This window comes from Polypterus senegalus, chromosome 3, assembly GCF_016835505.1.
Source record: "Polypterus senegalus isolate Bchr_013 chromosome 3, ASM1683550v1, whole genome shotgun sequence".
NCBI classification, from domain to species: Eukaryota; Metazoa; Chordata; class Cladistia; order Polypteriformes; family Polypteridae; genus Polypterus; species Polypterus senegalus.
Genome location: NC_053156.1, coordinates 139,260,191 through 139,276,612, shown reverse-complemented (window position 1 = coordinate 139,276,612; position 16,422 = coordinate 139,260,191).

Sequence of the window (16,422 nt, the reverse complement as noted above, 5' to 3'; positions counted from 1 at the left end):
CGAGAATAAAGTGGAACATGTCGACTTTAATTTTGACATAAATGCCGAGAATAAAGAGGAAATGTCGAGAATAAAGTCAACATGTCTACTTTAATCTTAAAATAAATGGCGAGAATAAAGTGGAAATGTCGAGAATAAAGTCAACATGTCGACTTTATTCTCCTCATAAACGTTGAGAATCAAGTCAATATGTCGACTTATTCTCGACATATAGTTTTTTTTTCCTTCACTGTGTCCATATTACTTTTTTCTTCCCCGTGGCCCTAATACGCTTCTGTAAATTTATTCCTATTATTCTTTGATTTTTTTTTATTTTGCTTGCATTTTAAGAGAGTCAGAATTGTTAAAAAGAATCCTGTAATTACATAAGATTTCAGTACAACTTCTTTTCACCGTGTGCACTTTGAAGTATTAGATGCTCCACTGTATGTTCTTATCTAATAATTTTACATCCTATGTGTAATGTTTTCTATGTGTAATGTCATCTGCCACATATCTGTCCCAAGTCTAAACTCTGTCCACATCCACCTGACTCTTGGAACATTCTGACCATCTTTTTAATAGAACTAGGCTGACCCACCTTTTAAGGCGACCGACTTTTAAGTTGACCACTTCTTAAGGCAATTCAATATATAGATCAATTTGATATTTTATACAAACTCATTAATTTGGTTATATTGCATTTGAGCGGTATTACTGTAATACTCGTAGTTTCTGTTATTTTTGTGATGAAATTTAAACTTTTTTTCTATATTGAGGTCGCCCTTTTGAACCCCCCTGATATTTAGGCATTTGTACTCCATCAACATTAATTATTTCCAGAGACATAATTTTGTCTATTTTTCCAGCGCATCACGCACAAAAGCAAGGGAACGATGGGAGCACCAGAACTCTGCTCACATCATGTCGCTTCATACCGCAAGCTGCAAGTAGTAAGTCTGTGATAAGCGGAATACCGCTACGCTTTCCACTCACGGGGCGGAAGGACAATCCCGACCGCTTTTATATAGTAAGAAAGAAGAAGAATACATCGCACAGTCTGGAGTAGACAATCATCTATTACCTGGAAAAATGAAACTACAAATCCCATCGTGCATTGCAAAATGGACTGGGCGTGTGTGAAACTCCGCGCCTGCGTAGCACTCACGGGACGGAAGGAGACCCGACCGCTTTTATATAGAAGGATGAGAGAATGTTGTCTCAGAATGTAATAATTTCTGAAAAGTATACATTAAGAGCTCTATTATGTAAATGCTAAACTTACTCGAGCAATCTAAAGTAAATATTCCAGCAATTTATTTGATTTAAACCATTTAATCCTAGAAGTACTTCACAATCTGTTCTATATATATATTGTACTGTACATAAAATTTTGTATGTGCATTGAAAAAATAATTCATAAACACTGCCCCTTGACTGTGTCCACAGGTTACACAAACTAATCACAAATTTAAAATAAATGGAAAAAAATAAAGAAGAATATTGGACATTATTTGCTATTGCTGTTGTGGTATTATTAGTTTTCTCTGTCTCCTTCAAGTTCAAAGTGAGGTACTGTTTACAACCTATTCAGGTAAGATCAAGGCGCTTAGTTTTCACTGACTGCTCAGTGCTCAACTTTTAAGTGGTTTAAGGTGGCAAGAGAGTAAGTTAGAAATTTAAAGAGGTATTGAGAAACACTAAAATCTGTGTTCTTTGAGCAGTTTTCTTAGTTCCTTATTTATCAGATAATACTCTTGTGCTTATCAAAATCTTATTGAAGTAAGTAGTTATCAGTTTTCTATTGATTATTCAAGTGAAGTAGTTATAGTTATCCACATCCAGTTATCTGCAGTTCTTGATTTTCACTGACATTTGTTTTTTCCAACTATTTCTCCCTCCATTACACTTCTTAGCCCAGTTATTTTTTCCCCTTCTACTCCCATGCTGATAGGTCATCATTTATTCCAATGTGATTTCTTTTCCTCTTCCCTCAAGGTCATTGAATTTGACAGAATTTGAAACTGTAGTTCAGCTTTCAACAAGGCTGATTTCATAATTCCCTATGCCTTTCTCTTGACTTCCTACCGCTGACAGAAACGTGGGTCACTTCATGCAGCTCTGTAATTCTTGCTGTAGTTTCCTTCTCTTACAGTATTCCTGTCACTACACATGTCCTTTGGATGCAGGGAGGCAGTGGTCTTGTTTAATCTCCTATCTGGATATTCACCACTGCTGATTGTCTTGGCACTCATTTTCGTCTTTTAAATTCTATGCTGTTCAAGTAACATTCCCTTAAAGCCAGCATCTCATTCTGTGTATTTACATGTATTTTAAAAGCCCAGTTATTCACTGGAACCTGGTTTCTAAAATGTAATGTAAACACTTATTCCAGTTAGGAAAACCGGGTCAATGGTCTCTGAGAAACCTGGTTAACAAGCAGACAGAATGTGCTGTGTGTAAGCCAGTAACAAAAATATATTAATAAAGTGTCAGTTTGTTTTAATTCATGTATTTGCTATAGATATGTTGAAACAGCTTGATTGGGTGATTAAGCAGCCAGTGTCCATACATTGAACCTATGAGGGCCAAGGTCGAGGATGTAGCAAATGGGATGAATGTTATTTACTCCAGAGCACATCAAGGACTAAACATTTATAAAACAGAAGAAAATTATCTCAGGCTTTATTCTGGTTTAAAGATTCACTGTGGCCAACGATGATGTTTAACTATTTTTTGTGCAATTTAATGATGGAGCATTTTGCCAAAGGAGAATTACAGAAGATTACTTGCACATGTATTGTTATCCACATATTGTTGGTCAACGAAGGAGAAGAAGAGGGGGGAAGGCATATCAGGAGGCATGAGGAGATGTAGAAGATAAAGAGAGTGGTAATGAGCTTTGAATGTTGACAGTATGACTGGTAAGGGGAGAGAGTTAGCTGATATGATTGAGATAAGGAAGAGTTCAAATTGTTCTTTGATGGTGTGGACGGGAGGAGAAATGGAGAAGGGGTCATCCTGAAGGAACAGTATGTCAAAAGTGTTTTGAAGGTGAAAAGAGTGTCGGACAGAGTGATGATTATGAAGCTAGAAATTGAAGGTGTTATGATGAATGTTAGTGCATATGCCTCGCAAGTTGGGTTGGCGATAGATGAGAAAGGAGATTTCTGGAGTGAGGTGAATAAAGTGATGGAAAGTGTACCCAAGGGAGAGAGTGTGGTTATTGGAGAAGATTTCAAAGGACATGTTGGTTAAGAGTACAGATTAAATGAGGAGGTGATGGGTAGGTAGGGTGTCAAGGAGAGGAATGCAAAAGGTCAGATGGTAGTGGATTTTTTGAAAATGATGGTCATGGCTGTGGTGAATTCGTATTTTAAGAACAGGGAAGAACTCAGGGTAACATACAAGAGGGGAGGAAGATGCACACAGGTAGATTATCTCTATATATAATCTTCATTTGGATTTTGATCTTTGTTTGTCCGCTAATGAATTAGAAGAAGCACTAGATGGCAGTAGAGAGACAGCTAAAACATAGGCATTACATTAAGAATCTCCTCCAGGCTTATACTACTGAAGACTGTAGTACTCCAGTCACACCTCAAAACACAGACATTCAAACTAAACAAATTGTTGTGCTTCAAATTAACTAAAGAGATCTTCATTTAGATCTTGATCTTTGTTTGTCCGCAAATTCCACGTGTAGATCACCTTCCAGTTTAGTACGTTGTTGTTACTCACGGATGTCAACAATGCGCCGGAATAACGAAAGGGGTGGTGGACAGTGTTACACTGGTTAGCTCCTGAGGCCTGATTAGAGAATAAGATTATAAAAGTTATGTGCCTACGTAACATATGAATGAAAGAAAGACAGTGGGTAAAATGAATGACAACGTAACAGCACGTTCCAGAAATTATTATTGTTACGTTGTAGCCGGCGAGTGCTGCGCGTCTCACAGTTGTACCGTGCCTAGCTCACATGTCAGTGAAGTGATCCCTATTTATGCTTTAAAGAGCCTGGATACCCATGTGTCATCCTTTTATAACCATTGCTACGTGTATATTGCCTTACTCTGTGGATTGCCACAAAGCAGCAACCTGCGAGATTGGAGAAAGGTTGAGAAGATATCGTGAGAGGACACGATAGCGTCGTGAAAACGAGACAGACTGTGAGCGGACAGAAGCAGAAATGCTCCTACACCACCACATAATTACTATTCGGACAATGATTCCGAGTAGGACGTTCCTATCGAATCAATGTCCAAGGGTTTTCTTTTGTAATTTTGTTTCCCTTATAAAAAATCATAATGCTGTGCGACGAAAGGCCCAGACCACGACTGGCAGCTGCGTTTAAACATGTGCAACATAGTTGGGCGCACATGGCTAGTATCTATATATATATATATATATATATATATATATATATATATATATATATATATATGTTTATAACTTATATAACTTGCTAAGGTTAACCAGTCTTCTATTTTAATTAACAATATTAACACAAAAATCTCTACCCAAGTGAAGAGCCTGGGCATCATTCTTGACAATACTCTCTCTTTTTCTTCCCATATAAGTAATTTTTCTCGGACGGCCTTCTTCCATCTCCAAAACATTTCTAGACTTCTTCCTGTTCTTACCCAACACAGTACTGAAATACTGGTTAATACCCTAGTCACCTCACGTATAGATTACTGTAATGCTATTCTATCTGGCATCCCACAAAACGTATCCATAAACACAACTTATTCAAAATTCTGCTGCCAGGATAATAACCTGCTGTTCTTAATCCACTGAACATATTACACCTATTCTCTCTCAACTTTACTGGCTCCCTGTTAACTACAGAATACAATACAAAATACTGCTCTTAACATTTAAAGCTCTCCACAACCTCACTGATCTCCTATAGAATTACACTCCCTCTCGCTCACTCAGATCCTCATCTGCAGCTGTACTTTCTGTTCCACACATCAAACTCAGTTCAATGGGAGCTCGAGCGTCTCTCATAGTGCTCCTCAACTCGGGAATTCTCTTCCCTCTCATATTCATCAGCTTGATTCAATATCACATTTTAAAACTGTCCTCAAAACTTATCTTTTTAAACTGGCATACCAATTGTGAATTTTGCACTGTTACTGCCTGTTATCTTTGTTTGTTTGCTAATTATTGCTTTTTAATTCATCATTCTCTTTGTTTTTATTTTACTAATGTTGTTTAATTTCATTGTAAGGTGACATTGAGTGCTAAGAAAGGCGCCTATTAAATAAAATGCATTATTATTATTATTATTATTATCTTATGCAGGAGGAGTCAGTCTGAAGAAGATTAGAGACTACAAAATGGTGGCAGGGGAAAGCGTATTTAGGTAGCATAGGATAGCAGTCTGTAGGATGATGTTGGATATCAGAATAGGAGGACAGTGAATACACAGCCAAGGATCAAATGGTGGAAATTGAAGACTGCAAGGCTGAGTTCAGGGACAAGGTAAGACAGGAACTGGGTATCAGTGAAGAGTTACCAGATAGCTGGGCAACTACAGCAGAAGTAGTAAGGGTGACAGCTGATCTAACACTTTTCTAATCCTTGTCAAATCTGGGGTGGGGGTGGGTGTTGTATTGTGTTTGTGACTGAGAGAATAAAAGTGAAATAAAAATGCTTATTTTTATACGATAAATTTACACCGGCTGTTACAGACACAAAACAAATGTATGTTTTTATTGTGTAATATTAACAATAAGAGCAGCTCACCACTCAAAATGGTAAATTTTCCGGGGAGCTGGTTTCAAACTCATGACCTCTGGATTATAAATCGGCAGTTCTAACTACAGCACCACAGAAGCTGTCGTATTATACTTGCACCTTTTGTGAAAGTGTTTATTTGATATTTGGTCATCAGCCTTCATTTTGTTATTTATTACTAAAACATGAAAAATGTTTCTGTTTTAACAATGTGTTTACATAGATTGTTGTAAACACAAAACACATATCAAATTATTTCCCCTTACAATTCTGGGTAACTCACTCCTAGTTAATCAATCAAGGTAGGAACTTGGAGCACTTCTTGCCCATTCTGAGGGGGTGGGGGTGGGGGTTGGGATGGTGATGGTATACCAAGCTGCTTGGGCTTATCGACACATTTAGAAGACAAAAGACGCTGACGGAGAGGTACGAAGGGATTTAAGGTGGGCCAGATTTACAAGTTTTTTCATTGGCTCTGGTAATTCTAGTGTTAAAGGTGTTAATATTTGCACTGGGTGTGACAAGGATGGACAAGATTAGAAATGAGTACATTAGAGGGTCAGTTCAGGTTGGATGGTTAGAAGACAACGTCAGAGAGGAGAGATTGTCTTGGTTTGGACATGTGCAGAAGAGATATGCTGGGTATATTGGGAGAAGGATGTTAAGGATGGAGCTGCCAGGTAAGAGGAAGGGTTAAGAAAAGGTTCCTCCACCTTCACCTTCAACTCTCAGAATGCAACAGAATTCTTCTCTGTGTCTTACCACTTCTTCTGCTTCAGCCCTCGTCTTCACTCTTTTCTTCTTATTTTGCCCAGATCTCAGTGGACCTTGATGCCCATTGCTCATACCTCTCCTCTCCAGTCCTGGTGATCTTCCACTTTCTGTTTTGTCTACAGGGAACAGCATTCTATGGAGAGTGCTTGGCATAAAAAAAACCCTTTGGATAAGTACTTCAAGGAGTCTCCTATCTGCATCTGCACCATCTCCTAACCATCCTTCTTCTTACTAGATGTGCCAAGACTTAACAATGTCTCCCTTAGTCTTGCTCCAAATATATAATATAATGATCTGTTTATTTGTATTTTTAAACTGCACCCAATTTACTTATGTTTAGGTGTATTTTGTAAAATGCACCATTTTATTTAATATTTTGGAACTGCTTAGTTTCTTTTCTACACCATAGCTGCAGTTGTACTGATAAAGAATTTAGGATACTGATTTTTGTCTTAGTCTTGTTGCAGGCATGATTACAGTATATAGCAGTAGTAGCACTACTCCCTCTTGCTTGGTTTTTATTTTTTTTGTTCTCTGTTGCTTTATATGCCTACACAGTCAAATATTTCCTATATTATAACTTGTTTGTAAGTCACCATGGATAAAAGCACCTTCTAAATCCTTATATATAATTTGATACTATCCGTATGTATGGTGTTCGCAGCAATATCTCGAGCAGCCACAAGAGCAGCGACCATGGGAAGGATGCGTAGGAAACAAAGTCCTATGACTGACGTGGAATGTAGACTTGGTAATGTGACCACAGGTACACAACGAGCACAACAAACGGATGACCAGCGTACGGCTACAAATGCTACTAACGCTGAAAGAAATTGTGCAAATCGGACACAAAGAACAGATGAAGAACATGCGATACAGAATGCTACCAACGTTGACAGACATCGTGCCAACCGTGCACAAGCGACTGAAGAAGCTCGAGTAGCCGCAAATGCATCATAGGTTGAAAGAAATCGAGCAGCCTGTGCCTTGCGGCAGCCAAAAAGGTCTATTTTAACCACAAATCAGTGTATTTCACAAGCGTTGAATTTGTAGCCCAATTCGATCGGGCTCCCAGTTGCTAGTTATTAATAAAAATAAACAAATAACACCATCCAGATGAGGTGGAGGACAAGCCTCAGATTGAACTGATTATAAATAAAGATGGCACTTTTTATTATGAAGATCATCTGCACTGAAAAATAGATACATGATATTCAGGAATTTGTAAATCAGTCTGGGCTGGCACCAATGATGAGGGGAACAACACATTATGACAATTTGACCTAAGGAGTGGGTTGGGGGGATGAATCTTATAAAATCAATAATATGGGTCACATTGCAGTGTGTGTGTAATTTGCTTGGGTAGTTTGTTTTTGCATAGGTTTTGTCTCCACAGAATGATTTCCTTCTGCATCCTAAACACATAAATGCAAGAATGACTGATAATTCTAAATAACCCAGTAAATCATTGTGGGTAAATCTCAGAGTATCCCATCCAGGGCTGGTTCCTGCTCGAGGCTGATGCAACCAGGATTGGCTTTTCACCAACATACAATGGAAAAAGGATGGAGGTAATATGTTGTAGGTTGACATTGCCACTAGATGACAGGATACCAAATCTATTAAAACAAGGGTCTCAGACCTTCAGAAGTAGATGATTAATTTATATTTGTAGAAATTTTCATTTGGTCTGATAAAGCAAAAATTATATATGTATGGCCTCAGTTTACTACAATGGTATAGTTTACTTTATCGTCAGATTACATTTATGTAATGTATACTAGGCACACATTAGAAGCAACCTTGTAAATATGTATATCCAATTGAATTTATAAACTCATTGAATTTATTTCACATGGTTGAAAAATCCTTAAGTACAAGACAAAAGAAACAATTTGCTTAATCAGTAATTTGAAGGATAGAGAACGAAGTTTCCATCAAGGGGAAATAAAGGAAGATCATATATGAATGCATCCAAAAAACTTTATAACAACATGTGGAGATCTCAGTATTGGGTTAATACCCTGTAAGGTTAGGCTGGTCAAGTTCTAGTTAGCTCATTATTATACGCTGTGGGCAATAAAGCTAAACGCAGCTGATAGCCACATGGATTCAAGGTATCGTGTGTATATGTGTACATAATTAGCTTCACAGCAAAAAGCAACAGGATGCAAAGCCAGGATATTTTTCTGACTTAGACAAGCTAAGTGCTATCTCTCGGGATCATTGCTTTGGTCTTTTTAATTTAAATTAATGATTTTGGTATACATGTAACAAATAGGTTGGATAAATTTGCAGATGACACTAAATTAGTTGGATTAGCAAATACCGTGGAGGCGGCAAAATCAATACTGTTGGACTTATGTAGAATTTAGAATTGAGTGTAAATAAACTTTTTACATTTTGGAAAGGAAAATCCATCCATTCTTCCATTTTCTAACCTGCTTATCCAGTTAAGGGCCTGGGTAGCTTTTGCATATCCTTGAAGTGCTGGGTGCATGGTGGGAATCAATCCTGTACAGGATATTAGACCCTCGTAATGAAAGGAAAATTGCTATATATTTGTACAGTGTAAGGGTTACAGCATGGGCATAATTGAACTACTATTGTTACAGCTATTGCGCAATTCTGAAATTAAAAAGAACAGTGGGTTATGTAAGGAATTGCTGTGTATAGGGTTTAAGTCTAGAAAAGAGACAACTCAGACAGCTTAAAAATTCTTTTGAACATGCATTTTAAAACCGGTGTACATTTTGTGTTTCTGCATTTTAAGAAATGTACAAGTTAAAGAAACGTGACTCTCTTAACCTGTGAGTACAGGACATGATCTTTAGTCCCAGTATGCACTTGGTTGATCTCTTCTGCACAGCTTCTGGGTTTCTTTTTTGAAATGCATTGACCAGATCTGCACACAGTATTCTGGCCTTACAAGCACATTATATGTTTTGAGAATAACATTCATTGATTTTTATTCCACTTTTAGTTTTTTGCAATATATCAAAACATTTCACTTGCCTTTTTAATTGCTTCTGCACATTGTCAAGACATGAGGATGAAAAATTTGGGTCAACATAAACCCATAAATCTTTTTTAGAAGTTGGACAGTGTTACCAATTTTCTTTCTATAATTAAAGATTCTCTTTCCCTGTATTTAGCACTTTACCCTTCTCTACATTAAACTGCATTTTTTAACGGTTTGGTCATTTTTGGAGATTATTCAGGTCTTCCTCAAATATTTTTCTTGTCTTCTCTGTGCTTTGTATTCCTTCAGCTTTGGTGTCATCATTGAAATTCACTTTTCTAACTTCACAACTTTTCTAATTAAACCAGAATCTATGTCATTAAGATAGGGTAAAAACAGCAATAATGATGACCTCACCACATGTGGGGTAGCCTCCTTTTATTTGTGCTCTTTACCTTTGGCCAATTAACTAACTTGAAATTCAATTCGGTAAGTTACCTCTGATGCCAAAGGCTTCTAGTTTTTAAATTAATCTTCAGTGTGTAATGAAACATCTTTCTGAAAGTTAATGTAAAAATGGTGTATACTTTACCCTTGTCTGCTAGTGTAATGGCTTGTTATAAACATGACAGATTGTAAAAAGTCTGAAATCCAAAAAAATCAGAAGCAACTGTTACTTGAAGTTAAATTCCTGAACAAAGACAGAAGAATAGGGCACAATTTAAAGATGTTACGCCTCATAACTCTTTTCATAGTAAGAATTCTAAAGGTGCATAAAAAAACAGTTGCTTAGCAATATCCTTAAAGATTTTATCTAGAGGGCCTTAAACCTTTGACAGTACATTGGGTATCCATTTTAAGGTGACACACTGAAAAACTATAATGACCTTTTCTTTTCAATTATTCAATTATTGTAGTATTCATGAAAAAAGTATTATGTCTTTCTCTAACATATTATTCTTAAAGATGAAAATGAAATAGACTAATCATTTTAAAATATTCTTAAGTGGTATGCAGTAAAGATTTGGTCCATTATGTAATGGGATGTTTATAAAAATATGAATGAAGACACTCTGACTTTGTGCTATATTTAAAACACCAATATGAGAAAAAAAATGTGCACAGAAAAATATATGGCCTTCGCTTTGGTGGGAATCCCTTTTGTCTTGGTGGTGCAACTAAGGCAAATGGGCACATCCACTTCTGTGTCCAAGAGGCTAATGCAGCAAAGGTAAAAATGAGACAAAGCAGAGCATAAAAATTGATATATAGTAAATGTGCTATCCATTCGCCATTTTCAGAAAGAAACCCATTCCAGATATATAGGGTTGCAACAAATTGTAGCCATCAGAGAGCACATATCTAAACTCACTTAAACAAGGGAATTTATCATCAACATTCAACATATCTTGCAAAATGTTTGAATATGGTAAGAAAGCCAGGATACCCATGGAAAAATTGGAAAAAATGGATTGTGCCAGGATTCACATGCAGACTGCATGGCAGCAGCACTAACAATTATGACACTATTCTGTTGCATGCTTAAATAATTCAGTAATTCAATTAATTGATTTTGGCTTCTTATTCTAGCTGAACACGCCTTATACGGGTTACATAAGCACAACTGCAAACCTCTCTGATAATATCAGTCTTTTTAATAAGATTAAAAATCTCTTAGCAAATGATTTTTAAATGACATCAATCATCCAAACCATGAGCACATGAAATGATGTTCCTCAAGGCTGCAACTGTCTTTTACCTGCATTTAAAGTATTAAAAATATATCTAACAATTAATTTGACTGTTATTGCAGTTGGTATGCATTTACTAGTTATATAAATCACAGGACAAAAATCTTTGTAAGCAAGACAGATATACATTAAATGTATTTTGGTAAATAATTTAGTTGTTATATCTGCTCTGGTTACTGTTCTGTCTAGAGTAAGTAACTGAAAACTGCAACAATTGACTTTATCCCCAGCTGCTGCTTTTGCTATTTCCTAGAACGTCTAATCTTGTTTAATTCATACATCATATTCCTGTGCAATAATAATCCAGGCCTGCCACTCTGTCAGGGGCCTTTGGTTTTTCATTTGAGAGCTGAATTTGTAACAGTGGTTTCCAGCATTAATCTAGCACCAATCCTTTCTTTACCATTAAATTCCTGCCTGGTAGCCAATTTTGATTAAACTATTCTGTCATACATAATACTTTTTGAAAAATGGATATGGTCACTATTTTATTTTTGTCAGATCAGCACAAAACAAAAACTTTATCTTATGAGTGTTACTAAAAAAATATTTTTGCAGGGTAGTTGTATTCTAGCTGTTGTATTTAACAAATATGAAAGTAACAGTGAAATATAAATGTTGCACATGATGCAATGCACATAAAAGATAGCACACTGCTATAAGGATCAAGGATCTGAATTGTGCTTTTGGTCATTGCCATATAGGGTCTGCACTTTCTTCCTGTGTCTGTCAGGGTTTTATGTAGAGCCACAAAATGACTCCAGACAGATAAAAAGGTTTGGGGCAGCCACCCATATATTATGTTCCTGGCTGCAAAAGGTTGAAATAATCGAGTTGTTTACAAGACTGAGTCTTAAACAGAACTGAATATGTGGAGGTAACATGGCGGCTTTAAAGGCTGGTGGAGGAAATTATGTGATTTATGCCGGAACCGGAAGTGACGTCTTCGGGAGCTGGAAGTGACATCTTCAAATGTGCCAGACCCGGAAGTGGCGTCATCAAAGGTGCTGGAACCTGGCGGCATTTCTCAGAGATGGTCTGCAAGGAACTGAGAGAGACAGTCAGCACACTCATCTACCCCCTGGTCTCTTGTAGCATCACAATTACTCAAGACCTTTAGTTGTCTCCTAATCGCATATGTGTGACAATAGGTAAATAATAGCCACAGAATACATTTTAAAATGCTGTATAACTTGCCCTAGGTGTACCTTCATCTCCTTTCCTCTGCATCCTCATGTCTCTAAACCTTTCTTGACTGGCATTCACTCTGAAAGTGTATTCCTGTAAAGCCTGCTTATCTGGAGAACTGACTCTCCAACACTTTTACTCCTTCTTTTGTGTTTCACACTTCCTCTTCCTCTTTCGATCACATCACCAAAGCCAAACTAAGCAATCACACCAAAATCAGACTATATACAGTATACAAAGAATAACATAACATTTATATAATCTAAATTTAAAGAGAAAATTAAGTTAAATTACTAGAACCTAAGGCTAACAGCAAAGGGCTGGACAATGTGGAAAAAAATTTTATCACAGTAAGTTTTTTCTTATCAGTATACAGTGATCCCTCGCTATATCGCGCTTCGACTTTTGCGGCTTCACTCCATCACGGATTTTAAATGTAAGCATATCTAAATATATATCACGGATTCTTCGTTGGTTCGCGGATTTCTGTGGACAATGGGTCTTTTAATTTATGGTACATGCTTCCTCAGTTTGTTTGCCCAGTTGATTTCATACAAGCTATTGGCGGATGGCTGAGAATCTACCCAATCAGAGCACATATTACATATTAAAACTCCTCAATGATTTAGGATATGCTTTCCGCACAGTGCTTTGCACACTTCAAAGCTCTAACAGCCCGTATTGATTTTTGACTGTTTGCTTTTCTCTGTCTCTCTCACTCTCTCTGACGTTCTCTGCTCCTGACGGAGGGGTCGTGAGCAGAGGGGCTGTTTGCACAGAGGCTGTTTGCTTAGAAGATACGGACGCTCCTTTAAAAAATGTTAAAAGACTACCTTCACATTGATCCCTTCATTGCGGCCGCTTTATCGTGGTGGTTCGCATACTTTAAAGCCCAACAGCCCTATTGATTTTTGATTGTTTACTTTTCTCTCTCTCTCTGACATTCTCTGCTCCTGACGCTAGTCCTTTGAAGAAGGAAGATATGTTTGCATTCTTTTAATTGTGAGAAAGAACTGTCATCTCTGTCTTGTCATGGACGACAAACGTTTGACTAAAGGGTGTTATTTCATGTCTATTGGGCTCTAATAATGTTAAAAAACGTATTTAGAAGGTCGTAAACAAGTTTTCCATGCTCTAACTGCGAAAATATTAGATTTATAAATAAAGAATCCTACTTCGTGGAAATTCATTTATCTGTCTGGAGCAGATTAACCGCGATAAAAAAGGGTTTACTGTATAACTGCGGGGAATATTTATAAACAGTGTGGGAGAGTTTCTAAGGGCTTAAAATATATAAAAATAACCATACAAACATATGGTTTCTACTTCGCGGAATTTCACCTATCGCGGGGGGTTCTAGAACGCGACCCCCGCGATCGAGGAGGGATTACTGTATATCAATATTTATCACAATATAAATCAAATCACTATTTCTGTCATGTTTAAAGGTTCATTTTTACTCCTAATTGAGATGTGAAGATGTCACAACGTTAATTTTGGTTTAAATATTATTTTCTGTCAGATGTTGAACATGACAAATGTACTTTAGAACATTATACAACTGTATTTTAAATAAATAAAATAGGTATCTATAATAAATAAAATCCCTAATTCTGACCCTAATTCTGTAACAAAACTTCAAGTGTTACAGGAGAACACAAAATGAACAACTAAATTCTTTGGTCAATTCCAAATAAATAAATAAAAAATTCTCAGTTCTGACCAGTCAAACGTTTTCATGTTTTACAGGAAATAACACAACATTTTTTGGTCGACTCCAAATAAATAAAATAAAATCTTAATTCTAAAGTTGAAAAATCTTAAACTAAAACTAAAACTAAAATCTTAAAGCTCTGAAGTTTTACAGGAGAATACACAGTAAGTTCCTTGGTCAGTTCCAAATAAGTAAAATAGGTATTAATACAAAATCTCAAAAAACTACCTCTATATTGTATCCTTTCCTTTGTATAGATTCAAACTCTTTTAAATGGTTGGGAAACAAACCCACAAATAAATAGACAAAAACATTCGGTATATATATTCAGTACAAATTCAAGCAGCTTTGAAATGTAAACAAAGGAGAACATAAACAAAATTGACATATTTATTCAATTGTGGTCAACCTATGCTCCAAGGCAAGAAAATAAGAAAGGTAAAAGAAATCTCCATTAGTGCAGCACTTACTTGGGTCTTGGACTGTAAAGTCTTGCATTGTGTGTGGCTTAAAGAATGACACTGCTTTAGATGGCACAAAAGATAGTGGTATCACCTGTTTTTGTGGGCCTTAGGCCGTGTTTGTTGGGATGTCTTCTTCCATAATTCTGATTTTTTTCAGGTTTTTGTTAACATTTTCTGTCATCATTTTCCCTTTTATCTCACTCTCACTCCTGATGTACTGGCGTGTAATCCTGCTGCTGTTATGCTCTGTGCTGTGTGTCAACCTAACCTGCCATGGCTATAACTCTGTTCCAGCAGCATGACTGGTTTGGCACAGCACTATTCTCATTATCATTGGCTTTTCATGTTGCCCGCCAAAAAGAATGAGCTTTATCGACTGTCTATTGACCATTTGTTAGTTTCTTTTGAGGAAAAGTTATTTTGTGATAATTATTTTAATATGTTATCGCCCAGCCCTACATACAGTTTTTTTTTAATAAAATGTGTCTTTGAATGAATGGAAAGCTGTAATTTTAAAAACAGTACTAATGTATTATTATGCTCCCAATGGGTCAGGATTCCTGGCTGATAAAGAGTTTCAAGGTTCACTGTTTTTCCAGTTTTTTTCACATTTAATCAATTGACATGCAATGAATGACCTAAAATGAAATGAAAAGGTAAACAATAAGCTGCCAGAGGTTTAAATTTAAAATGTAGCTTAGCAAATACTAAAAAAGGGAAATATAAGAATATTAGGAATCAGAATTTAAAGCCTTCTTCAGGGAGTAACTAATAGGTTACAACCTACAGATGTTCTACAGCAATTAAATTAAGCCTTGCAAGTTCAAGCAAACAATTTGCACAGGTGTCTCAACCTCTATTGATTACTTAGAAACCGTATGTCTGTCTTAACACACTGTGTTACTACACCCTCAGATGAACGTTACGTTAAAAAAAATGGAATGAAGAAAAAATGACATGGTGAAAGCATTAGACAAAGTTAAAGATCGGGTATTGGGACAAGAATGAAAAAAAAAATGACAAGCATGCTTGTATTTCTATAAAATAAAGTTACATCTGGTCTCTCATCTTCATTCTGTACGTATACCTGTATTTCTATTAAAAAAAAAAGTTCAAGTTAAAAGTACAGTGCTGTTTTTTATAGAGGTATTGTCAAGCTTAGGTCACAGAGTTTCTTGCACGACAGACCGAAAATGTGAATCCAGGTTTCCAAGAAAAATTCAGGTACTGTACTATATTACTGTATAAAGAAGGCAGGTACAGTCTCAAGACCATTCAAAATAGGAGCTGTTACTTCAGCACTGAAGCACGTAAGAAAGGGGCCACAACATGGCAAGCATCTTGCTTTAGCACCCATCTTCAGAATAGAAGAACTCCTGCAGCTTGGAATCACTGCTGTGGCAGACCAAGAGAATGTGTGTAAGAGCAGATCAAAGTGTTAAAGTGTGTTAATCCATCCATCTATTTTCCAACCCGCTGAATCCGAGCACAGGGTCACGGGGGTCTGCTGGAAGTGTTAAATATTCTAAAGATTGTGAAACAAGCACGCTACTTGTTAAGCCTGAACCTGCAGAGGACAACCAATTGCTTTGCCCTTAGTTTACTGTTTACCAGACACAGTGGAGCAACTACAGAGAAGTCCTTGTGCTGCTGCCCTTAGAGATGGCAAATTGCAGGTAACAATGGTCACAGTAGTATATATATTTTCCCTCATATTCGTTACAACAAAGTATCTGTTATAATTAAATATTTTTATGGTCCCATGAATTTTGTTACAACAGATTTCCACCTGTATAAATTTAAATGTATCAAAAGTCTCAAGTTTTGAGCTGAAGTGCAAGAAAA